Here is a 27696-nt window from a genome sequence, read left to right as displayed (position 1 = left end):
AAGAGTTGACTGTGCAGACGGCACTTCTGAGCAGCAACTAGCCGTATTGGAGCCCAGGGTAAATACTAAAAACAGAGGAGCCAGAGGTGTAATTGGAGCAAGTTTTAAATCAGTAGTACAGTGGATGTGGACAAAGCAGGATAATTTGCCGGACACACAGCTGGGGATCAGCTGACGTTACTGAACCCCAATAACACGGCAGCAAGTGTTGACTGTGCAGACGGCTCTTCTGAGCGCCAACTGGCGGTGTTGGAGCTCAGGGATAATACTGAAAACAGAGGAGCCAGAGGTGTAATTGGAGCAACTTTAAAATCTGTAGTAGTGTGAATGTGGACAGAGAAGGAGAAATTGCGGTCCGCACAGCAGGGGAACAGCTGACATTACTGAACCCAAATAACACGGCAGCAAGTGTTGACTGTGCAGACGGCACTTCCGATTGCCAACTGGCGGTGTTGGAGCTCAGAGATAATACTGAAAACAGAGGAGCCAGAGGTGTAATTGGAGTTACATTAAAACCTGTAGTAGTGAGAATGTGGACAGAGCAGGAGAAATTGCCGTCCGCACAGCAGGGGAACAGCTGACATTAATGAACCCCAATAACACGGCAGCAAGTGTTGACTGTGCAGACGGCACTTCCGAGCACCAACTGGCGGTGTTGGAGCTCAGGGATAATACTGAAAACAGAGGAGCCAGAGTTGTAATTGGAGCAACTTTAAAATCTGCAGTAGTGTGTATGAGGATAGAGCAGGAGAAATTGCCATCCGCACAGCAGGGGAACAGCTGACGTTACTGAACCCCAATAACACGGCACCAAGTGATGACAGTGCAGACGGCGCTTCCGAGCGCCAACTGGCAGTATTGGAGCTCAGGGATAATACTGAAAATAGAGGAGCCAGAGGTGTAATTGGATCATCTTTAAAATCTGTAGTAGTGTGAATGAGGACAGAGCAGTAGAAATTGCCGTCAGCACAGCAGGGGAACAGCTGACGTTACTGAACCCCAATAACACGGCAGCAAGTGTTGACTGTGCAGACAGCACTTCCGAGCGCCAACTGGCGGTGTTGGAGCTCAGGGATAATACTTAAAACAGAGGAGCCAGAGGTGTAATTGGAGCAACTTTAAAATCTGTAGTAGTGAGAATGTGGACAGAGCAGGAGAAATTGCCATCCGCACAGCAGGGGAACAGCTGACGTTACTGAACCCCAATAACACGGCAGCAAGTGTTGACTGTGCAGACGGCACTTCCGCGCGCGAACTGGCGGTGTTGGAGCTCAGGGATAATACTGAAAACAGAGGAGCCAGAGGTGTAATTGGAGCAACTTTAAAATCTGTAGTAGTGAGAATGTGGACAGAGCAGGAAAAATTGCCGTCCGCACAGCAGGGGAACAGCTGACATTACTGAACCCCAATAACACGGCAGCAAGTGTTGACTGTGCAGACGGCACTTCCGAGCGCCAACTGGCGGTGTTGGAGCTCAGGGATAATACTGAAAACAGAGGAGCCAGAGGTGTAATTGGAGCAACTTTAAAATCTGTAGTAGTGAGAATGTGGACAGTGCAGGAGAAATTGCAGTCCGCACAGCAGGGGAACAGCTGACGTTACTGAACCCCAATAACACGGCAGCAAATGTTGACTGTGCAGACGGCACTTCTGAGCGCCAACTGGCAGTGTTGGAGCTCAGGGATAATACTGAAAAAAGAGGAGCCAGAGGTGTAATTGGAGCAACTTTAAAATCTGTAGTAGTGTGAATGAGGACAGAGCAGGAGAAATTGCTGTCCGCACAGCAGGTGAAGAGCTGACGTTACTGAACCCCAATAACACGGCAGCAAGTGTTGTCTGTGCAGACGGCACTTCCGAGTGCCAACTGGCGGTGTTGGAGCTCAGGGATAATACTGAAAACAGAGGAGCCAGAGGTGTAATTGGAGCAACTTCAAAATCTGTAGTAGTGAGAATGTGGACAGAGCGGAGAAATTGCCGTCCGCACAGCAGGGGAACAGCTGACGTTACTGAACCACAATAACACGGCAGCAAGTGTAGACTGTGCAGACAGCACTTCTGAGCGCCAAATGGCGGTGTTGGAGCTCAGGGATAATACCGAAAACAGAGGAGCCAGAGGTGTTATTGGAGCAACTTTAAAATCTGTAGTAGTGAGAATGTGGACAGAGCAGGGGAAATTGCCGTCCGCACAGCAGGGGAACAGCTGACTTTACTGAACCCCAATAACATGGCAGCAAGTGTTGACTGTGCAGACGGCACTTCTGAGCGCCAAATGGCGGTGTTGGAGTTCAGGGATAATACTGAAAACAGAGTAGCCAGAGGTGTAATTGGAGCAAATTTAAAATCTGTAGTAGAGAGAATGTGGACAGAGCAGGAGAAATTGCCGTCCGCACAGCAGGCGAACAGCTGACGTTACTGAACCCCAATAACACGGCAGCAAGTGTTGACTGTGCAGACGGCACTTCCAGGCGCCAACTGGCTGTGTTGGAGCTCAGGGATAACACAGAAAACAGAGGAGCCAGAGGTGTAATTGGAGCAACTTTAAAATCTGTAGTAGTGAGAATGTGGACAGAGCAGGAGAAATTGCTGTCCGCACAGCAGGGGAACAGCTGACGTTACTGAACCCCAATAACACGGCAGCAAGTGTTTACTGTGCAGATGGCACTTCCGAGCGCCAACTGGCGGTGTTGAAGCTCAGGGATAATACTGAAAACAGAGGAGCCAGAGGTGTAATTGGAGCAACTTTAAAATCTGTAGTAGTGTGAATGAGGACAGAGCAGAAGAAATTGCCATCCGCACAGCAGGGGAACAGCTGACGTTACTGAACCCCAATAACACGGCAGCAAGTGTTGACTGTGCAGACGGCATTTCTGAGCGCCAAATGGCAATGTTGGAGCTCAGGGATAATACTGAAAATAGAGGAGCCAGAGGTGTAATTGGAGCAACTTTAAAATCTGTAGTAGTGAGAATGTGGACAGACCAGGAGAAATTGCCGTCCGCACAGCAGGGGAACAACTGACGTTACTGAACCCCAATAACACGGCAGCAAGTGTTGACTGTGCAGACGGCACTTCCGAGCGCCAACTGGCGGTGTTGGAGCTCAGGAATAATACTGAAAACAGAGGAGCCAGAGGTGTAATTGGAGCAACTTTAAAATCTGTAGTAGTGTGAATGAGGACAGAGCAGGAGAAATTGCCATCCGCACAGCAGGGGAACAACTGACGTTACTGAACCCCAATAACACGGCAGCAAGTGTTGACTGTGCAGACAGCACTTCCGAGCGCCAACTGGCAGTGTTGGAGCTCAGGGATAATACTGAAAACAGAGGAGCCAGAGGTGTTATTGGAGCAACTTTAAAATCTGTAGTAGTGAGAATGTGGACAGAGCAGGAGAAATTGCCGTCCGCACAGCAAGGGAACAACTGACGTTACTGAACCCCAATAACACGGCAGCAAGTGTTGACTGTGCAGACGGCACTTCCGAGTGCCAACTGGCGGTGTTGGAGCTCAGGAATAATACTGAAAACAGAGGAGCCAGAGGTGTAATTGGAGCAACTTTAAAATCTGTAGTGGTGAGAATGTGGACAGAGTAGGAGAAATTGCCGTCTGCACAGCAGGGGAACAGCTGACGTTACTGAACCCCAATAACACGGCAGCAATTGTTGACTGTGCAGACGGCACTTCTGAGCGCCAAATGGCGGTGTTGGAGCTCAGGGATAATACTGAAAACAGAGAAGCCAGAGGTGTAATTGGAGCAACTTTAAAATCTGTAGTAGTGTGAATGAGGACAGAGCAGGAGAAATTGCCGTCCGCACAGCAGTGGAACAGCTGACATTACTGAAGCCCAGTAACACGGCAGCAAGTGTTGACTGTGCAGACAGCACTTCCGACCGCCAACTGGCGGTGTTGGAGCTCAGTGATAATACTGAAAACAGAGGAGCCAGAGGTGTTATTGGAGCAACTTTAAAATCTGTAGTAGTGAGAATGTGGACAGAGCAGGAGAAATTGCCGTCCGCACAGCAGGGGAACAGTTGACAATACTGAACCCCAATAACATGGCAGCAAGTGTTGACTGTGCAGATGGCACTTCCGAGCGCCAACTGGTGGTGTTGGAGCTCAGGGATAATACTGAAAACAGAGGAGCAAGAGGTGTAATTGGAGCAACTTTAAAATCTGTAGTAGTGAGAATGTGGACAAAGCAGGAGAAATTGCTGTCCACACAGCAGGGGAACAGCTGACTTTACTGAATCCCAATAACACGGCAGCAAGTGTTGACTGTGCAGACGGCACTTCTGAGTGCCAACTGGCATTGTTTGAGCTCAGGGATAATACTGAAAACAGAGGAGCCAGAGGTGTAATTGGAGCAACTTTAAAATCTGTAGTAGTGAGAATGTGGACAGAGCAGGAGAAATTGCCGTCCGCACAGTAGGGGAACAGCTGACGTTACTGAACCCCAATAACATGGCAGCAAGTGTTGACTGTGCAGACGGCACTTCCGAGCGCCAACTGGCGGTGTTGAAGCTCAGGGATAATACTGAAAACAGAGGAGCCAGAGGTGTAATTGGAGCAACTTTAAAATCTGTAGTAGTGAGAATGTGGACAGAGCAGGAGAAATTGCCGTCCGCACAGCAGGTGAACAGCTGACGTTACTGAACCCCAATAACACGGCAGCAAGTGTTGACTGTGCAGACGTCACTTCTGAGCGCCAAATGGCGGTGTTGGAGCTCAGGGATAATACTGAAAACAGAGGAGCCAGAGGTGTTATTGGAGCAACTTTAAAATCTGTAGTAGTGAGAATGTGGACAGAGCAGGGGAAATTGCCGTCCGCACAGCAGGGGAACAGCTGACTTTAATGAACCCCAATAACATGGCAGCAAGTGTTGACTGTGCAGACGGCACTTCTGAACGCCAAATGGTGGTGTTGGAGCTCAGGGATAATACTGAAAACAGAGTAGCCAGAGGTGTAATTGGAGCAACTTTAAAACCTGTAGTAGTGAGAATGTGGACAGAGCAGGAGAAATTGCCGTCCGCACAGCAGGGGAACAGCTGACATTACTGAAGCCCAATAACAAGGCAGCAAGTGTTGACTGTGCAGACGGCACTTCCAAGCGCCAACTGGCTGTGTTGGAGCTCAGGGATAATACTGAAAACAGAGGAGCCAGAGGTGTAATTGGAGCAACTTTAAAATCTGTAGTAGTGAGAATGTGGACAGAGCAGGAGAAATTGCTGTCCGCACAGCAGGGGAACAGCTGACGTTACTGAACCCCAATAACACGGCAGCAAGTGTTGACTGTGCAGATGGCACTTCCGAGCGCCAACTGGCGGTGTTGAAGCTCAGGGATAATACTGAAAACAGAGGACCCAGAGGTGTAATTGGAGCAACTTTAAAATCTGTAGTAGTGTGAATGAGGACAGAGCAGGAGAAATTGCCATCCGCACAGCAGGGGAACAGCTGACGTTACTGAACCCCAATAACACGGCAGCAAGTGTTGACTGTGCAGACGGCATTTCTGAGCGCCAAATGGCAGTGTTGGAGCTCAGGGATAATACTGAAAACAGAGGAGCCAGAGGTGTAATTGGAGCAACTTTAAAATCTGTAGTAGTGTGAATGAGGACAGAGCAGGAGAAATTGCCGTCCGCACAGCAGGTGAACAGCTGACGTTACTGAACCCCAATAACACGGCAGCAAGTGTTGTCTGTGCAGACGGCACTTCCGAGTGCCAACTGGCGGTGTTGGAGCTCAGGGATAATACTGAAAACAGAGGAGCCAGAGGTGTAATTGGAGCAACTTCAAAATCTGTAGTAGTGAGAATGTGGACAGAGCGGAGAAATTGCCGTCCGCACAGCAGGGGAACAGCTGACGTTACTGAACCCCAATAACACGGCAGCAAGTGTAGACTGTGCAGACAGCACTTCTGAGCGCCAAATGGCGGTGTTGGAGCTCAGGGATAATACCGAAAACAGAGGAGCCAGAGGTGTTATTGGAGCAACTTTAAAATCTGTAGTAGTGAGAATGTGGACAGAGCAGGGGAAATTGCCGTCCGCACAGCAGGGGAACAGCTGACTTTACTGAACCCCAATAACATGGCAGCAAGTGTTGACTGTGCAGACGGCACTTCTGAGCGCCAAATGGCGGTGTTGGAGTTCAGGGATAATACTGAAAACAGAGTAGCCAGAGGTGTAATTGGAGCAACTTTAAAATCTGTAGTAGTGAGAATGTGGACAGAGCAGGAGAAATTGCCGTCCGCACAGCAGGGGAACAGCTGACGTTACTGAACCCCAATAACACGGCAGCAAGTGTTGACTGTGCAGACGGCACTTCCAAGCGCCAACTGGCTGTGTTGGAGCTCAGGGATAACACAGAAAACAGAGGAGCCAGAGGTGTAATTGGAGCAACTTTAAAATCTGTAGTAGTGAGAATGTGGACAGAGCAGGAGAAATTGCTGTCCGCACAGCAGGGGAACAGCTGACGTTACTGAACCCCAATAACACGGCAGCAAGTGTTTACTGTGCAGATGGCACTTCCGAGCGCCAACTGGTGGTGTTGGAGCTCAGGGATAATACTGAAAACAGAGTAGCCAGAGGTGTAATTGGAACAACTTTAAAACCTGTAGTAGTGAGAATGTGGACAGAGCAGGAGAAATTGCCGTCCGCACAGCAGGGGAACAGCTGACATTACTGAAGCCCAATAACAAGGCAGCAAGTGTTGACTGTGCAGACGGCACTTCCAAGCGCCAACTGGCTGTGTTGGAGCTCAGGGATAATACTGAAAACAGAGGAGCCAGAGGTGTAATTGGAGCAACTTTAAAATCTGTAGTAGTGAGAATGTGGACAGAGCAGGAGAAATTGCTGTCCGCACAGCAGGGGAACAGCTGACGTTACTGAACCCCAATAGCACGGCAGCAAGTGTTGACTGTGCAGATGGCACTTCCGAGCGCCAACTGGCGGTGTTGAAGCTCAGGGATAATACTGAAAACAGAGGACCCAGAGGTGTAATTGGAGCAACTTTAAAATCTGTAGTAGTGTGAATGAGGACAGAGCAGGAGAAATTGCCATCCGCACAGCAGGGGAACAGCTGACGTTACTGAACCCCAATAACACGGCAGCAAGTGTTGACTGTGCAGACGGCATTTCTGAGCGCCAAATGGCAGTGTTGGAGCTCAGGGATAATACTGAAAACAGAGGAACCAGAGGTGTAATTGGAGCAACTTTAAAATCTGTAGTAGTGTGAATGAGGACAGAGCAGGAGAAATTGCCGTCCGCACAGCAGGTGAACAGCTGACGTTACTGAACCCCAATAACACGGCAGCAAGTGTTGTCTGTGCAGACGGCACTTCCGAGTGCCAACTGGCGGTGTTGGAGCTCTGGGATAATACTGAAAACAGAGGAGCCAGAGGTGTAATTGGAGCAACTTCAAAATCTGTAGTAGTGAGAATGTGGACAGAGCGGAGAAATTGCCGTCCGCACAGCAGGGGAACAGCTGACGTTACTGAACCCCAATAACACGGCAGCAAGTGTAGACTGTGCAGACAGCACTTCTGAGCGCCAAATGGCGGTGTTGGAGCTCAGGGATAATACCGAAAACAGAGGAGCCAGAGGTGTTATTGGAGCAACTTTAAAATCTGTAGTAGTGAGAATGTGGACAGAGCAGGGGAAATTGCCGTCCGCACAGCAGGGGAACAGCTGACTTTACTGAACCCCAATAACATGGCAGCAAGTGTTGACTGTGCAGACGGCACTTCTGAGCGCAAAATGGCGGTGTTGGAGTTCAGGGATAATACTGAAAACAGAGTAGCCAGAGGTGTAATTGGAGCAACTTTAAAATCTGTAGTAGTGAGAATGTGGACAGAGCAGGAGAAATTGCCGTCCGCACAGCAGGGGAACAGCTGACGTTACTGAACCCCAATAACACGGCAGCAAGTGTTGACTGTGCAGACGGCACTTCCAAGCGCCAACTGGCTGTGTTGGAGCTCAGGGATAATACTGAAAACAGAGGAGCCAGAGGTGTAATTGGAGCAACTTTAAAATCTGTAGTAGTGTGAATGAGGACAGAGCAGAAGAAATTGCCATCCGCACAGCAGGGGAACAGCTGACGTTACTGAACCCCAATAACACGGCAGCAAGTGTTGACTGTGCAGACGGCATTTCTGAGCGCCAAATGGCAATGTTGGAGCTCAGGGATAATACTGAAAATAGAGGAGCCAGAGGTGTAATTGGAGCAACTTTAAAATCTGTAGTAGTGAGAATGTGGACAGACCAGGAGAAATTGCCGTCCGCACAGCAGGGGAACAACTGACGTTACTGAACCCCAATAACACGGCAGCAAGTGTTGACTGTGCAGACGGCACTTCCGAGCGCCAACTGGCGGTGTTGGAGCTCAGGAATAATACTGAAAACAGAGGAGCCAGAGGTGTAATTGGAGCAACTTTAAAATCTGTAGTAGTGTGAATGAGGACAGAGCAGGAGAAATTGCCATCCGCACAGCAGGGGAACAACTGACGTTACTGAACCCCAATAACACGGCAGCAAGTGTTGACTGTGCAGACGGCATTTCTGAGCGCCAAATGGCGGTGTTGGAGCTCAGGGATAATACTGAAAACAGAGGAGCCAGAGGTGTTATTGGAGCAACTTTAAAATCTGTAGTAGTGAGAATGTGGACAGAGCAGGAGAAATTGCCGTCCGCACAGTAGGGGAACAGCTGACGTTACTGAACCCCAATAACATGGCAGCAAGTGTTGACTGTGCAGACGGCACTTCCGAGCGCCAACTGGCATTGTTTGAGCTCAGGGATAATACTGAAAACAGAGGAGCCAGAGGTGTAATTGGAGCAACTTTAAAATCTGTAGTAGTGAGAATGTGGACAGAGCAGGAGAAATTGCCGTCCGCACAGTAGGGGAACAGCTGACGTTACTGAACCCCAATAACATGGCAGCAAGTGTTGACTGTGCAGACGGCACTTCCGAGCGCCAACTGGCGGTGTTGAAGCTCAGGGATAATACTGAAAACAGAGGAGCCAGAGGTGTAATTGGAGCAACTTTAAAATCTGTAGTAGTGAGAATGTGGACAGAGCAGGAGAAATTGCCGTCCGCACAGCAGGTGAACAGCTGACGTTACTGAACCCCAATAACACGGCAGCAAGTGTTGACTGTGCAGACGGCACTTCTGAGCGCCAAATGGCGGTGTTGGAGCTCAGGGATAATACTGAAAACAGAGGAGCCAGAGGTGTTATTGGAGCAACTTTAAAATCTGTAGTAGTGAGAATGTGGACAGAGCAGGGGAAATTGCCGTCCGCACAGCAGGGGAACAGCTGACTTTACTGAACCCCAATAACATGGCAGCAAGTGTTGACTGTGCAGACGGCACTTCTGAACGCCAAATGGTGGTGTTGGAGCTCAGGGATAATACTGAAAACAGAGTAGCCAGAGGTGTAATTGGAGCAACTTTAAAACCTGTAGTAGTGAGAATGTGGACAGAGCAGGAGAAATTGCCGTCCGCACAGCAGGGGAACAGCTGACATTACTGAAGCCCAATAACAAGGCAGCAAGTGTTGACTGTGCAGACGGCACTTCCAAGCGCCAACTGGCTGTGTTGGAGCTCAGGGATAATACTGAAAACAGAGGAGCCAGAGGTGTAATTGGAGCAACTTTAAAATCTGTAGTAGTGAGAATGTGGACAGAGCAGGAGAAATTGCTGTCCGCACAGCAGGGGAACAGCTGACGTTACTGAACCCCAATAGCACGGCAGCAAGTGTTGACTGTGCAGATGGCACTTCCGAGCGCCAACTGGCGGTGTTGAAGCTCAGGGATAATACTGAAAACAGAGGACCCAGAGGTGTAATTGGAGCAACTTTAAAATCTGTAGTAGTGTGAATGAGGACAGAGCAGGAGAAATTGCCATCCGCACAGCAGGGGAACAGCTGACGTTACTGAACCCCAATAACACGGCAGCAAGTGTTGACTGTGCAGACGGCATTTCTGAGCGCCAAATGGCAGTCTTGGAGCTCAGGGATAATACTGAAAACAGAGGAGCCAGAGGTGTAATTGGAGCAACTTTAAAATCTGTAGTAGTGTGAATGAGGACAGAGCAGGAGAAATTGCCGTCCGCACAGCAGGTGAACAGCTGACGTTACTGAACCCCAATAACACGGCAGCAAGTGTTGTCTGTGCAGACGGCACTTCCGAGTGCCAACTGGCGGTGTTGGAGCTCAGGGATAATACTGAAAACAGAGGAGCCAGAGGTGTAATTGGAGCAACTTCAAAATCTGTAGTAGTGAGAATGTGGACAGAGCGGAGAAATTGCCGTCCGCACAGCAGGGGAACAGCTGACGTTACTGAACCCCAATAAAACGGCAGCAAGTGTAGACTGTGCAGACAGCACTTCTGAGCGCCAAATGGCGGTGTTGGAGCTCAGGGATAATACAGAAAACAGAGGAGCCAGAGGTGTTATTGGAGCAACTTTAAAATCTGTAGTAGTGAGAATGTGGACAGAGCAGGGGAAATTGCCGTCCGCACAGCAGGGGAACAGCTGACTTTACTGAACCCCAATAACATGGCAGCAAGTGTTGACTGTGCAGACGGCACTTCTGAGCGCCAAATGGCGGTGTTGGAGTTCAGGGATAATACTGAAAACAGAGTAGCCAGAGGTGTAATTGGAGCAACTTTAAAATCTGTAGTAGTGAGAATGTGGACAGAGCAGGAGAAATTGCCGTCCGCACAGCAGGGGAACAGCTGACGTTACTGAACCCCAATAACACGGCAGCAAGTGTTGACTGTGCAGACGGCACTTCCAAGCGCCAACTGGCTGTGTTGGAGCTCAGGGATAACACAGAAAACAGAGGAGCCAGAGGTGTAATTGGAGCAACTTTAAAATCTGTAGTAGTGAGAATGAGGACAGAGCAGGAGAAATTGCTGTCCGCACAGCAGGGGAACAGCTGACGTTACTGAACCCCAATAACACGGCAGCAAGTGTTTACTGTGCAGATGGCACTTCCGAGCGCCAACTGGCGGTGTTGAAGCTCAGGGATAATACTGAAAACAGAGGAGCCAGAGGTGTAATTGGAGCAACTTTAAAATCTGTAGTAGTTTGAATGAGGACAGAGCAGAAGAAATTGCCATCCGCACAGCAGGGGAACAGCTGACGTTACTGAACCCCAATAACACGGCAGCAAGTGTTGACTGTGCAGACGGCATTTCTGAGCGCCAAATGGCAATGTTGGAGCTCAGGGATAATACTGAAAATAGAGGAGCCAGAGGTGTAATTGGAGCAACTTTAAAATCTGTAGTAGTGAGAATGTGGACAGACCAGGAGAAATTGCCGTCCACACAGCAGGGGAACAACTGACGTTACTGAACCCCAATAACACGGCAGCAAGTGTTGACTGTGCAGACGGCACTTCCGAGCGCCAACTGGCGGTGTTGGAGCTCAGGAATAATACTGAAACAGAGGAGCCAGAGGTGTAATTTGAGCAACTTTAAAATCTGTAGTAGTGTGAATGAGGACAGAGCAGGAGAAATTGCCATCCGCACAGCAGGGGAACAACTGACGTTACTGAACCCCAATAACACGGCAGCAAGTGTTGACTGTGCAGACGGCATTTCTGAGCGCCAAATGGCAGTGTTGGAGCTCAGGGATAATATTGAAAACAGAGGAGCCAGAGGTGTAATTGGAGCAACTTTAAAATCTGTAGTAGTGTGAATGAGGACAGAGCAGGAGAAATTGCCATCCGCACAGCAGGGGAACAACTGACGTTACTGAACCCCAATAACACGGCAGCAAGTGTTGACTGTGCAGACAGCACTTCCGAGCGCCAACTGGCAGTGTTGGAGCTCAGGGATAATACTGAAAACAGAGGAGCCAGAGGTGTTATTGGAGCAACTTTAAAATCTGTAGAAGTGAGAATATGGACAGAGCAGGAGAAATTGCCGTCCGCACAGCAAGGGAACAACTGACGTTACTGAACCCCAATAACACGGCAGCAAGTGTTGACTGTGCAGACGGCACTTCCGAGTGCCAACTGGCGGTGTTGGAGCTCAGGAATAATACTGAAAACAGAGGAGCCAGAGGTGTAATTGGAGCAACTTTAAAATCTGTAGTAGCGAGAATGTGGACAGAGCAGGAGAAATTGCCGTCCGCACAGCAGGGGAACAGCTGACGTTACTGAACCCCACTAACACGGCAGCAAGTGTTGACTGTGCAGACGGCACTTCCGAGCATCAACTGGCGGTGTTGGAGCTCAGGGATAATACTGAAAACAGAGAAGCCAGAGGTGTAATTGGAGCAACTTTAAAATCTGTAGTAGTGTGAATGAGGACAGAGCAGGAGAAATTGCCGTCCGCACAGCAGTGGAACAGCTGACATTACTGAAGCCCAATAACACGGCAGCAAGTGTTGACTGTGCAGACAGCACTTCCGACCGCCAACTGGCGGTGTTGGAGCTCAGTGATAATACTGAAAACAGAGGAGCCAGAGGTTTTATTGGAGCAACTTTAAAATCTGTAGTAGTGAGAATGTGGACAGAGCAGGAGAAATTGCCGTCCGCACAGCAGGGGAACAGTTGACGATACTGAACCCCAATAACATGGCAGCAAGTGTTGACTGTGCAGATGGCACTTCCGAGCGCCAACTGGTGGTGTTGGAGCTCAGGGATAATACTGAAAACAGAGGAGCCAGAAGTGTAATTGGAGCAACTTTAAAATCTGTAGTAGTGAGAATTTGGACAGAGCAGGAGAAATTGCCGTCCACACAGCAGGGGAACAGCTGACTTTACTGAATCCCAATAACACGGCAGCAAGTGTTGACTGTGCAGACGGCACTTCTGAACGCCAAATGGTGGTGTTGGAGCTCAGGGATAATACTGAAAACAGAGGAGCCAGAGGTGTAATTGGAGCAACTTTAAAATCTGTAGTAGTGAGAATGTGGACAGAGCAGGAGAAATTGCCGTCCGCACAGTAGGGGAACAGCTGACGTTACTGAACCCCAATAACATGGCAGCAAGTGTTGACTGTGCAGACGGCACTTCCGAGCGCCAACTGGCGGTGTTGAAGCTCAGGGATAATACTGAAAACAGAGGAGCCAGAGGTGTAATTGGAGCAACTTTAAAATCTGTAGTAGTGAGAATGTGGACAGAGCAGGAGAAATTGCCGTCCGCACAGCAGGTGAACAGCTGACGTTACTGAACCCCAATAACACGGCAGCAAGTGTTGACTGTGCAGACGGCACTTCTGAGCGCCAAATGGCGGTGTTGGAGCTCAGGGATAATAATGAAAACAGAGGAGCCAGAGGTGTAATTGGAGCAACTTTAAAATCTGTAGTAGTGAGAATGTGGACAGAGCAGGGGAAATTGCCGTCCGCACAGCAGGGGAACAGCTGACTTTACTGAACCCCAATAACATGGCAGCAAGTGTTGACTGTGCAGACGGCACTTCTGAACGCCAAATGGTGGTGTTGGAGCTCAGGGATAATACTGAAAACAGAGTAGCCAGAGGTGTAATTGGAGCAACTTTAAAACCTGTAGTAGTGAGAATGTGGACAGAGCAGGAGAAATTGCCGTCTGCACAGCAGGGGAACAGCTGACATTACTGAAGCCCAATAACAAGGCAGCAAGTGTTGACTGTGCAGACGGCACTTCCAAGCGCCAACTGGCTGTGTTGGATATCAGGGATAATACTGAAAACAGAGGAGCCAGAGGTGTAATTGGAGCAACTTTAAAATCTGTAGTAGTGAGAATGTGGACAGAGCAGGAGAAATTGCTGTCCGCACAGCAGGGGAACAGCTGACGTTACTGAACCCCCATAGCACGGCAGCAAGTGTTGACTGTGCAGATGGCACTTCCGAGAGCCAACTGGCGGTGTTGAAGCTCAGGGATAATACTGAAAACAGAGTACCCAGAGGTGTAATTGGAGCAACTTTAAAATCTGTAGTAGTGTGAATGAGGACAGAGCAGGAGAAATTGCCATCCGCACAGCAGGGGAACAGCTGACGTTACTGAACACCAATAACACGGCAGCAAGTGTTCACTGTGCAGACGGCATTTCTGAGCGCCAAATGGCAGTGTTGGAGCTCAGGGATAATACTGAAAACAGAGGAGCCAGAGGTGTAATTGGAGCAACTTTAAAATCTGTAGTAGTGTGAATGAGGACAGAGCAGGAGAAATTGCCATCCGCACAGCAGGGGAACAACTGACGTTACTGAACCCCAATAACACGGCAGCAAGTGTTGACTGTGCAGACGGCATTTCTGAGCGCCAAATGGCAGTGTTGGAGCTCAGGGATAATATTGAAAACAGAGGAGCCAGAGGTGTAATTGGAGCAACTTTAAAATCTGTAGTAGTGTGAATGAGGACAGAGCAGGAGAAATTGCCGTCCGCACAGCAGGGGAACAGCTGACGTTACTGAACCCCAATAACACGGCAGCAAGTGTTGACTGTGCAGACAGCACTTCCGAGCGCCAACTGGCAGTGTTGGAGCTCAGGGATAATACTGAAAACAGAGGAGCCAGAGGTGTTATTGGAGCAACTTTAAAATCTGTAGTAGTGAGAATATGGACAGAGCAGGAGAAATTGCCGTCCGCACAGCAGGGGAACAACTGACGTTACTGAACCCCAATAACACGGCAGCAAGTGTTGACTGTGCAGACGGCACTTCCGAGTGCCAACTGGCGGTGTTGGAGCTCAGGAATAATACTGAAAACAGAGGAGCCAGAGGTGTAATTGGAGCAACTTTAAAATCTGTAGTAGTGAGAATGTGGACAGAGCAGGAGAAATTGCCATCCGCACAGCAGGGGAACAGCTGACGTTACTGAACCCCACTAACACGGCAGCAAGTGTTGACTGTGCAGACGGCAGTTCCGAGCATCAACTGGCGGTGTTGGAGCTCAGAGATATCACTGAAAACAGAGGAGCCAGAGGTGTAATTGGAGCAACTTTAAAATCTGTAGTGGTGAGAATGTGGACAGGGTAGGAGAAATTGCCGTCAGCACAGCAGGGGAACAGCTGACGTTACTGAACCCCAATAACACGGCAGCAAGTGTTGACTGTGCAGACAGCACTTCCGACCGCCAACTGGCGGTGTTGGAGCTCAGTGATAATACTGAAAACAGAGGAGCCAGAGGTGTAATTGGAGCAACTTTAAAATCTGTAGTAGTGAGAATGTGGACAGAGCAGGAGAAATTGCCGTCTGCACAGCAGGGGAACAGCTGACATTACTGAAGCCCAATAACAAGGCAGCAAGTGTTGACTGTGCAGACGGCACTTCCAAGCGCCAACTGGCTGTGTTGGATCTCAGGGATAATACTGAAAACAGAGGAGCCAGAGGTGTAATTGGAGCAACTTTAAAATCTGTAGTAGTGAGAATGTGGACAGAGCAGGAGAAATTGCTGTCCGCACAGCAGGGGAACAGCTGACGTTACTGAACCCCAATAGCACGGCAGCAAGTGTTGACTGTGCAGATGGCACTTCCGAGAGCCAACTGGCGGTGTTGAAGCTCAGGGATAATACTGAAAACAGAGTACCCAGAGGTGTAATTGGAGCAACTTTAAAATCTGTAGTAGTGTGAATGAGGACAGAGCAGGAGAAATTGCCATCCGCACAGCAGGGGAACAGCTGACGTTACTGAACCCCAATAACACGGCAGCAAGTGTTGACTGTGCAGACGGCATTTCTGAGCGCCAAATGGCAGTGTTGGAGCTCAGGGATACTACTGAAAACAGAGGAGCCAGAGGTGTAATTGGAGCAACTTTAAAATCTGTAGTAGTGTGAATGAGGACAAAGCAGGAGAAATTGACATCCGCACAGCAGGGGAACAACTGACGTTACTGAACCCCAATAACACGGCAGCAAGTGTTGACTGTGCAGATGGCATTTCTGAGCGCCAAATGGCAGTGTTGGAGCTCAGGGATAATATTGAAAACAGAGGAGCCAGAGGTGTAATTGGAGCAACTTTAAAATCTGTAGTAGTGTGAATGAGGACAGAGCAGGAGAAATTGCCGTCCGCACAGCAGGGGAACAGCTGACGTTACTGAACCCCAATAACACGGCAGCAAGTGTTGACTGTGCAGACAGCACTTCCGAGCGCCAACTGGCAATGTTGGAGCTCAGGGATAATACTGAAAACAGAGGAGCCAGAGGTGTTATTGGAGCAACTTTAAAATCTGTAGTAGTGAGAATATGGACAGAGCAGGAGAAATTGCCGTTCGCACAGCAGGGGAACAACTGACGTTACTGAACCCCAATAACACGGCAGCAAGTGTTGACTGTGCAGACGGCACTTCCGAGTGCCAACTGGCGGTGTTGGAGCTCAGGAATAATACTGAAAACAGAGGAGCCAGAGGTGTAATTGGAGCAACTTTAAAATCTGTAGTAGTGAGAATGTGGACAGAGCAGGAGAAATTGCCGTCTGCACAGCAGGGGAACAGCTGACGTTACTGAACCCCAATAACACGGCAGCAAGTGTTGACTGTGCAGACGGCACTTCTGAGCGCCAAATGGCGGTGTTTGAGCTCAGGGATAATACTGAAAACAGAGAAGCCAGAGGTGTAATTGGAGCAACTTTAAAATCTGTAGTAGTGTGAATGAGGACAGAGCAGGAGAAATTGCCGTCCGCACAGCAGTGGAACAGCTGACATTACTGAAGCCCAATAACACGGCAGCAAGTGTTGACTGTGCAGACAGCACTTCCGACCGCCAACTGGCGGTGTTGGAGCTCAGTGATAATACTGAAAACAGAGGAGCCAGAGGTGTAAGTGGAGCAACTTTAAAATCTGTAGTAGTGAGAATGTGGGCAGAGCAGGAGAAATTGCCGTCCGCACAGCAGGGGAACAGTTGACGATACTGAACCCCAATAACATGGCAGCAAGTGTTGACTGTGCAGATGGCACTTTCGAGCGCCAACTGGTGGTGTTGGAGCTCAGGGATAATACTGAAAACAGAGGAGCCAGAGGTGTAATTGGAGCAACTTTAAAATCTGTAGTAGTGAGAATTTGGACAGAGCAGGAGAAATTGCCGTCCACACAGCAGGGGAACAGCTGACTTTACTGAATCACAATAACACGGCAGCAAGTGTTGACTGTGCAGACGGCACTTCTGAGTGCCAACTGGCATTGTTTGAGCTCAGGAATAATACTGAAAACAGAGGAGCCAGAGGTGTTATTGGAGCAACTTTAAAATCTGTAGTAGTGAGAATGTGGACAGAGCAGGAGAAATTGCCGTCTGCACAGCAGGGGAACAGCTGACGTTACTGAACCCCAATAACACGGCAGCAAGTGTTGACTGTGCAGACGGCACTTCCAAGCGCCAACTGGCTGTGTTGGAGCTCAGGGATAACACAGAAAACAGAGGAGCCAGAGGTGTAATTGGAGCAATTTTAAAATCTGTAGTAGTGAGAATGTGGACAGAGCAGGAGAAATTGCTGTCCGCACAGCAGGGGAACAGCTGACGTTACTGAACCCCAATAGCACGGCAGCAAGTGTTGACTGTGCAGATGGCACTTCCGAGCGCCAACTGGCGGTGTTGAAGCTCAGGGATAATACTGAAAACAGAGGACCCAGAGGTGTAATTGGAGCAACTTTAAAATCTGTAGTAGTGTGAATGAGGACAGAGCAGGAGAAATTGCCATCCGCACAGCAGGGGAACAGCTGACGTTACTGAACCCCAATAACACGGCAGCAAGTGTTGACTGTGCAGACGGCATTTCTGAGCGCCAAATGGCAGTGTTGGAGCTCAGGGATAATACTGAAAACAGAGGAGCCAGAGGTGTAATTGGAGCAACTTTAAAATCTGTAGTAGTGTGAATGAGGACAGAGCAGGAGAAATTGCCATCCGCACAGCAGGGGAACAGCTGACGTTACTGAACCCCAATAACACGGCAGCAAGTGATGACTGTGCAGACGGCACTTCCGAGCGCCAACTGGTGGTGCTGGAGCTCAGGGATAATACTGAAAACAGAGGAGCCACAGGTGTAATTGGAGCAACTTTAAAATCTGTAGTAGTGAGAATGTGGACAGAGCAGGAGAAATTGCCGTCCGCACAGCAGGGAAACAGCTGACGTTACTGAACCCCAATAACACGGCAGCAAGTGTTGACTGTGCAGACGGCACTTCTGAGCGCCAAATGGCCGTGTTGGAGCTCAGGGATAATACTGAAAACAGAGGAGCCAGAGGTGTAATTGGAGCAACTTTAAAATCTGTAGTAGTGAGAATGTGGACAGAGCAGGAGAAATTACCGTCCGCACAGCAGGTGAACAGCTGACGTTACTGAACCCCAATAACACGGCAGCAAGTGTTGACTGTGCAGACGGCACTTCTGAGCGCCAAATGGCGGTGTTGGAGCTCAGGGATAATACTGAAAACAGAGGAGCCAGAGGTGTTATTGGAGCAACTTTAAAATCTGTAGTAGTGAGAATGTGGACAGAGCAGGGGAAATTGCCGTCCGCACAGCAGGGGAACAGTTGACTTTACTGAACCCCAATAACATGGCAGCAAGTGTTGACTGTGCAGACGGCACTTCTGAGCGCCAAATGGCGGTGTTGGAGCTCAGGGATAATACTGACACAGAGTAGCCAGAGGTGTAATTGGAGCAACTTTAAAATCTGTAGTAGTGTGAATGAGGACAGAGCAGGAGAAATTGCCGTCCGCACAGCAAGGGAACAGCTGACGTTACTGAACCCCAATAACACGGCAGCAAGTGTTGACTGTGCAGACGGCACTTCTGAGCGCCAAATGGCCCTGTTGGAGCTCAGGGATAATACTGAAAACAGAGGAGCCAGAGTTGCAATTGGAGCAACTTTAAAATCTGTAGTAGTGAGTAGAGATGAGCGTTGTTCTACTCGAACTGTTCGCCAATCTCAAATTCGAGCTGTTTTGGGCGATGTTCGAGCCGGTCGGCGAACACGAACAATTTGAGAAAAATTCGGCTGTTCGAGGTTATGTTCGATAACTGTTCGTGCACCAAAATCATAACTGGATTTTTTCTCAGTAATGATGAAAATTAATGTTAATACGCAGTTTGAGTGTACAGCGGGGTGGGGGGAGGGGCAGGGGATGGATCTCTGCAGGAACAATGAAGATCTCCATTTTTTTTTCTCTTTCCCGCATTTGCAGTGGGGAGGTGCAATCTGTCAGCCTATCAGCAGCGCACACACGGAGCGAAGTGCTTTTTTTCACACAAGCAAGGGCATGTGTGATTGGCAGTGTATGTCACATGTCCTTGCCCTATAAGACCAAGCCATTTTCCCCGTCGCCACCATTTTCTCACTGCTGCAGCTGCGTGTTAGACGGCACCACTGTTGCTGTGTGTGCTATACCTTGTTAATTTCAAGCCAATTTTCGCACAAATATACAGATAGCTTGGGAGTAGGGAATAGTTGTGATTGCAGTCCTTTTAAGGACTAGGTTACAGCATTTCCTACGACTTTTATCAGGCAGGTCTGTGCTCTTAAATAGATAGATTGTGGGAGTAAAGACTAATTGTAATTGGAGTCCTTTTCAGGACTAGGTTACATGAGTTCCTATCAGTTTTTGCCAGGCAGGTCTGTGCCAGTGCTGTGCAAGTTTTTTTCACAGCATTTGGCTGAATCTAGCAAAGCTAATCCTTTTTGGCCTATTGCAGAGTGTGTTAGTCAGTGGAGTAGCCTATCTGTGTTGCAAGATATACCACCTGTGTATAGAATACCAATTTTTTTACTGCACCTAGTGAAGTAAAATCTTTTGGGCATAGCATCATTCTATTAGTCCATCTATACTGACCTCCATCAGGTTGCAAACTGAATATAATTTTTTTCTGCATCTAGCTCTGAAAAAATATTTGGGCTTCTAGCAGTGTGTGGGACTTGGTCTATTAGTCCATCTATACTGACCTCCATCAGGTTGCAAATTAAAAATAATTTTTTTCTTCATTTAGCTCTGAAAAAATATTTGGGCTTCTAGCAGTGTGTGGGACTTGTTCTATTAGTCCTTCTATACTGACCTCCAGCAGGTTGCAAATTGAATATAATTTTTTTCTGCATCTAGCTCTGAAAAAATATTTGGGCTTCTAGCGTTGTGTGGGACTTGGTCTATTAGTCCATCTATACTGACCTCCATCAGGTTGCAAATTAAAAATAATTTTTTTCTGCATCTAGCTCTGAAAAAATATTTGGGCTTCTAGCAGTGTGTGGGACTTGGTCTATTAGTCCATCTATACTGACCTCCATCAGGTTGCAAATTAAAAATAATTTTTTTCTTCATTTATCTCTGAAAAAATATTTGGGCTTCTAGCAGCGTGTGGGACTTGGTCTATTAGTCCATCTATACTGACCTCCATCAGGTTGCAAATTAAAAATATTTTTTTTCTGCATCTAGCTCTGAAAAAATATTTGGGCTTCTAGCAGTGTGTGGGACTTGGTCTATTAGTCCATCTATACTGACCTCCATCAGGTTGCAAATTAAAAATAATTTTTTTCTGCATCTAGCTCTGAAAAAATATTTGGGCTTCTAGCAGTGTGTGGGACTTGGTCTATTAGTCCATCTATACTGACCTCCATCAGGTTGCAAATTGAATAAAAAAATTTTCTGCATCTAGCTCTGAAAAAATATTTGGGCTTCTAGCGGTGTGTGGGACTTGGTCTATTAGTCCATCTATACTGACCTCCATCAGGTTGCAAATTAAAAATATTTTTTTTCTGCATCTAACCCAGCCAATAGTTTTGGCCTAATACCACAGTTTGGCCACTCAGCTCTGCTCGGTTACCATCCATTGTTTTTTTGTGCAAACAACTCCAGAGTTGTGAATTAGTTAACCACCAAAATGAGTGGAAAAAGGCCTGCTGCTGGTGGAAAGGGGAATAGGCGTGTTGGGAAGGGGAAAAAAGGTTGTGTCCGTGGGGTAGGTGCAGAAGAAAGACCATCTTCCAGCCAAACTAAAATGTCTACTTCTTTTAGCGGACAATGTGATAAGATCCCTTTCTTACGGCCACGCCAATCGCTACAAATTCCAGATGAGGCACAAAAACAGCAGGTGCTTCAACGGATATCAAGTGCTCCTTTAAGTGGGCTCTCCTCCACATCAACTTCAACATCACAAATACTCCAGCCCTCAAAGGTGTCACCCAAATCGCACTTGCTTCCTCACAGCTCCAAAATCTCCAGCTGCCCGTCTGAGTATGAGGTAGAACAGATGGTTGAGTCTGCAGAGCTGTTTACTCATACTATAGCCTGGGAATCAGAGGTCGACTCCAGCGCTTCTGTGAATCCAGACGAGGAAATGATCTGCACTGATGCCCAGAATCTTTATGAGTCGGATCCAGGACCAGACGCAGAAGGTTCTGACCATAATGTAGACCCTCATTCCCAAACTGTAACTCCTGTTGGTGGAGACAATGAGGAAGACGATGATAAGACTCAAATACCTGATTGGAGCGACAACTTTAGTTTTTTGTCAGGGCAGGAACAGGTTGGCTCTGAGGACGACGGGTGTGATAACGCACAGGGTGATGATGATGAGGTCGGAGATCCCACTTACTGTCAACCCACAGTCAGCCAAGAGATGAGGTCAGCAGAGGAGGTGGAGGAAGATGCTAGTGACGACGAGGTCAGGTTGCGCCTTCCTGGACAGAGACGTAGTACTGGAAGCACGTCAACAACTGCATCCTCAAACACAACTCTGCCTCTCACCACAAGTCGTGGTGGCTCTTCAGGTCGCATGGGTGCTAAGCCTTGCATAGCCTGGGCATTTTTTCAGATCGATAAAGATGACCCAACTCGTGTTATCTGTAACATTTGTCAGCAAAAGCTAAGTAGAGGCCAAAAAATACATAGTTTGAGTACTTCATGCATGAACCGGCACATGGACATGAAGCATAAGTTGCAGTGGGAAGCTCAGTGTGCTACAATGCGGTCTAGCCGGCCGGGCCAACCACCGTCTGCCATATCTTGTGCATCCGCGGCCTCTTCATCCTCTGTGACTGGGGGGACAGCAGTCACACCTGTTTTGGGGCACAGACCTGCCACCTCTTTACCCGCAACAGCCAGCGTGATTGGCAGGTCATCATTTTCTTTGGAGGTGGTAACACCAGCTGGTCTTGAGCGCTGTCCGACATCGATAGCACCACCTTTGGATCAAGGCAACCTAACATGTCCGCCTGCATCTTCCTCACAGACCGGCAGTTTGCCGGGGACACCCTTATCAACCCCGTCTAAGCACAATAGCCAGCCCTCGGTCCCTCAGATGTGGACAAGTAAAAGACCATTTCCTCCTAGCCATGAGAAAGCTAAGAGGTTGAATTTCACCATCTGCAAGCTCTTGGCTACAGAAATGCTGCCTTTCCGCCTGGTGGACACAGAGGATTTTCGAGACCTTATGTCCGTCGCAGTGCCCCAGTACCAGATGCCCAGTCGGCACTACTTCTCAAAGAAAGGTGTGCCTGCGCTCCACCAGCATGTCGCACACAACATCACCGCTTCTTTGAGAAACTCTGTGTGTGACAGGGTGCATTTCACCACAGACACTTGGACGAGTAGGCATGGACAGGGGCGTTACATGTCGCTGACTGGGCACTGGGTAACTATGGTGACAGCAGGACAAGGGGCTGCTGTCCAAGTCTTGCCGTCCCCACGAGTTGTGCGTCAATCCTCTTTATGTCAAAGTTCCACCACTGCTTCTGCCTCCTCAACCTCCTCTCGGTCTTCCACCTGCACCCAAAGCCTGTCTGGTCATGCCACAAGCTTTCTAACTGCGCAGAAGGGATCCTGCACACCTCCTTACTATGCTGGCAGTAGGGCTCAACATCATCAGGCGGTTTTTACATTGAAATGTCTGGGAAATGTGAGTCACACAGCTGAGGAGTTGTGGTCAGCTCTGGAGAACCAATTTCATGAATGGTTGTCTCCACTGGACCTGAAACCAGGGAAGGCCGTGTGCGACAATGCTGCAAACCTGGGTGCGGCCCTTCGCCGGGGCAATGTCACACACGTGCCTTGTATGGCTCACGTGTTGAACCTGGTTGTCCAGCAATTTTTAGCCCACTATCCCGGACTAGATGGCCTTCTGCAGAGGGCACGGTCGCTGTGTGCTCACTTCCGCCGTTCGCATCCCGCAGCTCAGCGACTTACATCTCTACAGAAGTCGTTGGGCCTGCCACTTCACCGGCTAAAATGCGATGTGCCTACCCGGTGGAATTCAACTCTGCACATGTTGCAGCGACTGTGGCAGCACCGACAAGCCCTGGTGCAATACGTTCTGACGTATAGCCTGGGCCAACGAGATTCAGAGGTGGGGCAAATCACGCTGGAGGAGTGGTCTCAGATCAGGGACCTATGCACCCTTCTGCACAGTTTTGAAATGGCGACGAAGATGTTTAGTGCTGACGATGCCATTATCAGCATGACTATTCCGGTGATTTACATGCTGGAGCACATGTTAAACAGAATTCGGAGTCAGGTGGTGGCACAAGAGGAGGTGGAGGAAGTAGAGGAGGAGGAGTTGTATGCGGAAGGGCTAACATCTGCAAGGTCCAGACGGTCGGCAGCACCAAGGCGGCAGGCATGTGAGGGTGGGGGAGATGGTTTTACCAGGGCGCATGGTAGCAGCCAAACTAGTGAGGAAGGTGCAGGAGCCCAGGAAGAAGTGGAGGACCAACTGATGGAAGACTCATCAGATGAGGGAGACCTTGATCACATTTCTGTTGTGCGAGGTTGGGGGGAGAGGACAGAGGAAGGAATCATGATTGTTACCTCGCCACCAACACAACAGGGACTTGGTGCTCCTGGATGCGCAACACACATGAGTGCCTTCTTGCTGCACTACCTGCAACATGACCCTCGAATTGTGAGAATTAGAAATAATCCTGACTACTGGGTTGCCACACTGTTAGATCCCCGGTACAAAAGTAAATTTGCAGAAATTATTCCTGCCATAGAAAGGGATGCACGCATGCAGGAGTATCAGCAGAGACTGTTGCAGAATCTTACATGTGCTTTTCCACAAAATACCAGTGGTGCACGTAGTGAATCTCACAGTTCCAACTTGCCAACCGTGGGACCGTCAAGTGTTCAGCACTCAAACCGTGACAGAACCACAGTATCTGCTGGTAACATCAATTTTGCGGAATCATTTCACCACTTTTTTAGCCCATCCTTTGCAAGGCCACAGGAGACAAGAAGTCTGACACATAGTCAACGCCTAGAGACGATGGTACAGGAGTATCTCCAAGTAAACATTGAAGCCACGACTGTGTCACTGGACCCTTGCTCTTTTTGGGCTTCCAATCTGGATAAATGGCCGGAGCTAGCCACTTACGCCTTGGAGATCTTGTCATGCCCCGCAGCCAGCGTTCTGTCTGAACGTGTGTTCAGCGCTGCTGGTGTTGTGCTGACAGATAAGCGCACGCGGCTCTCCACTGATAATGTAGACAGACTCACGTTCATAAAGATGAACAAATCATGGATCCGAAACGACTTTTCTACCCCTGTGTCATCCTGGGGAGAGTAAAAGCTTGATGATTGGTTAAAATCACCCTACCAACCGTTTTAAGCTTTCAAATTACTAATCATGTTTATCTGTATCTTGACTGGAAAATAATTTGGGCTTTGTAGCAGTGTGCAGCACTGATCCTATTAGGCCATCTATACTAAAGCTTCACCAGATTTAAAATTAAAAATAATTTTTAGCTGCATCTAGCCCGGAAAATAATTTTGGGGCTCCGAGATGCGCAAGGCACATAAGTGCCTTCTTGCTGCACTACCTGCAGCATGACCCTCATATTGTCAGAATTCGAAGTAATCATGACTACTGGGTTGCCACACTCTTAGATCCCCCAAACTTTTCGATCAACCTTTTCATTTTAATAAAGACCAAAAAAATGGTCATTTTTGAAATTATAAGCATTAGCAGGTTGTTAGAAACTGAAATCAAACAGTTTTCAACTCAAAACTTTATTCTAGGTGATGTTACATTTTCACATAGGACCCCTTGTTCGAAAGGAGCTTCTGAACTCTCTCGTCCATTGAATTTGTCAGGTTTTGGATGGTTTCTGCTTCAATTGTTTTGCATGAGGACAGAATGCCCTCCCAGAGCTGTTGCTTAGATGTGAACTGCCTCCCGCCATCATAGACACTCCTTTTAATGATGCTCCAAAGGTTCTGAATGGGGTAGAGGTCAGGGGAGCATGGGGGTCACACCATAAGTTTGTCCCCTTTTATGCCCATATCAGCCAGAGATGCAGATGTTTTATGTGCAGCATGAGATGGTGCATTATCATGCAGAAAAATGATCTTGCTGTGAAATACACGGTTCTTCTTCTTGAACCATGGCAGGAAGTGCTGTTTGAGAAAATCCACATACATTATGGAGTTCATCTTTAGCGCCTTCAGGGATCCTAAAGGGGCCGACAATCTCTCTCCCCATGATTCCAGCCCAAAACATTACTCCACCTCCTCCTTGTTGGCGCTGTAGCCGTGTTTGCGTGGGTGTCCATCAACCAGCCATCCTCCACTCCATCCATCTGGACCATCGAGCGCTGCACGGCACTCATCCGTGAACAAAACAGTTTTGAAATCAGTCTTCATGTAATGTTTGGCCCACTGGAGCCGTTTCTGCTTGTGTGAAGTGGATAGAGGAGGTCGACAGGATGGCGTATGCACAGCTGCAAACCTCTGAAGGACCCTGCATCTTGTTGTTCGGGGGACGTTGGAGGCACAAGCAGCTTCAAAAACTTGTCTGCTGCTATGACAAGGCTTTTTTGCCGCTGCTCTTTCAACGTGACGTAATTGCCTGTAGGAAAGAGTCCTCAATTTGCCCTTATCAGCACGCACACGTGTGTACTGTGAATCAGCTACATACTTCTTGATTGCCAAGACACTTCATCCTGATCATCGCACAATGTTGATTGTAGTCATGCCTTGACCTAAACACTCCACAATTTGTTGCTTCTCAGCAGCCGACACATCCTTTTTCTTTCCCATTTTGGCAGAAAATGTAGGCTGCTTAATAATGTGAGAGAGCCTTCTTAAGTAGTCTTGCCTTTCATTGGACACACCTGCCAAACTAATTAGCACAGGTGTCTGCAATTGCTTACAGTGATATAAAGAGCCCTGACACACATCACCATCAATGAGTTTAACTGACAAACAAACAAATTCTTCCCTTATCACTCCTAAACACTTTTTGCATAATAATTTGGAACGCTGTGTACATGTGCTTTTCCACAAAACACCAGCGGTTCACGTAGTGAATCTTACAGTTCTAACTTGCCAACCGTGGTCTGTATGGAATTGTTCAATAAAGGGCCCAAAATTAAGATAACATAGATGGGAGAGGTCTCTATGAATAGGAATTCCTAAGTATTTGATACCCTGTGAGGGCCAGGCAAAGGGAAAGTTGGACTGGATGGAATCCTATATGGATTTGGGGAGGGAGACATTGAGGGCCTCAGACTTCGCTGCATTGATTTTAAAATTTTACCATGTAACAAAGTGATCTATTTCAGCCATTGGTGATTGTGAAAGGTGATGAAAATGTTCTGACGCACCCCCTGGGCCTTGGGACACCCGGAGCCGGACCCTTTTTGGTGGATGCTGGTGGTTGTAGTCTTCGTGGCGGCGACCCAGTTCCGTGGCTCAGGGCGGTCAAACCAGTGGCGGAACTATTTATGTGGTTTTCATGTTTAAATGTCCGACTACGCCACCCGTGGATTGCGGTCAGAATGAACCGCCGCTACAGGGCAGACCACTGAGGCTGGTGTTGTGGGTGCAGCAGAGCGTAGCATAACTCCCCACGGGAGGAGTATAGCCTCAGGGCAGTGTATGCGGAGGATGGGGGTGATGGTGCAGGGCAGCAGCAGTAACGACACGGAGTCAGTGATGCAGTTCAGGGCCTTTACTCACAGTTCTTATTATCCAGACCACGTCTGCAGGTAACGGCTGCCCACGTCGTACTGTGCTCACCAGGTGAGGGGCTCAGACAACTCCCAGATAACTTTGGAGCACTTCACAGGACCCCCTTTGTGTGTCCTTTGTCTGGCCTTTCTTACCAACACTTCTGTCCGGCTGCCTCGGGCCTCCTCTTGGTAAACTTGGCGCCAGTTTCCCTGACCCTATGTGGTGCCTTCCTAGCGGGTGTAGCGAGGGGCTGCGCCACATAAAATGTCAGAGCCTCTGGTTTCTAGCTGAGGGTCGTTTCCTGCCTCCACTAGTTCGGGGACCGGTCTCCCCCTTTGGCCTGACCCCTCCACGCAGGTGGATTCGGGCGTGCGGTGGCGACTCGCCCGTCCGCACCCCTGGGATCCCTTCATTCCTCGTTCCTGGAGCCTTCTCCGCTCCTCTTCCTTCCTTCTCCCTCTTCCAGGCCTGGGCCTCTGTTACTAGGCCCGCCTCCGGAGCAGAGCTTATGCAGAGCCCCTGCTCCCTGCCACTTCTGCTCAGACTTCTCTGCACTGAACTAAGATGGTGCCCACCTTTTATACTCCCTTCTCAATGCACCCAGGAACTGCTTCCTCCCTGCTCCTGCACTACAGGGTTCCCCTTCCTCAGTGTTCCCTCCCCCCACTCCAGCCAGGGACAGGGACTGTCGTGCCCATCTCAGGGGCATATTGGTCGCCCTGCCCCACGGCAATGTGGTGTAATGCATGCAGGTGTCGGGTCCTGATCCACACTCCATCCTTACCTGAGAGTGAGATATCACACCTCTGGGTGAGGTGCAATACGTCTTTAGCAACCGAGCCCTCAGGGTGCTACA

Source organism: Phyllobates terribilis, unplaced genomic scaffold (assembly GCF_046119375.1).
Source record: "Phyllobates terribilis strain yellow unplaced genomic scaffold, ASM4611937v1 Scaffold_3__8_contigs__length_932513732, whole genome shotgun sequence".
Classification (NCBI taxonomy): Eukaryota; Metazoa; Chordata; class Amphibia; order Anura; family Dendrobatidae; genus Phyllobates; species Phyllobates terribilis.
Note: the sequence above shows the minus strand (reverse complement) of the source record.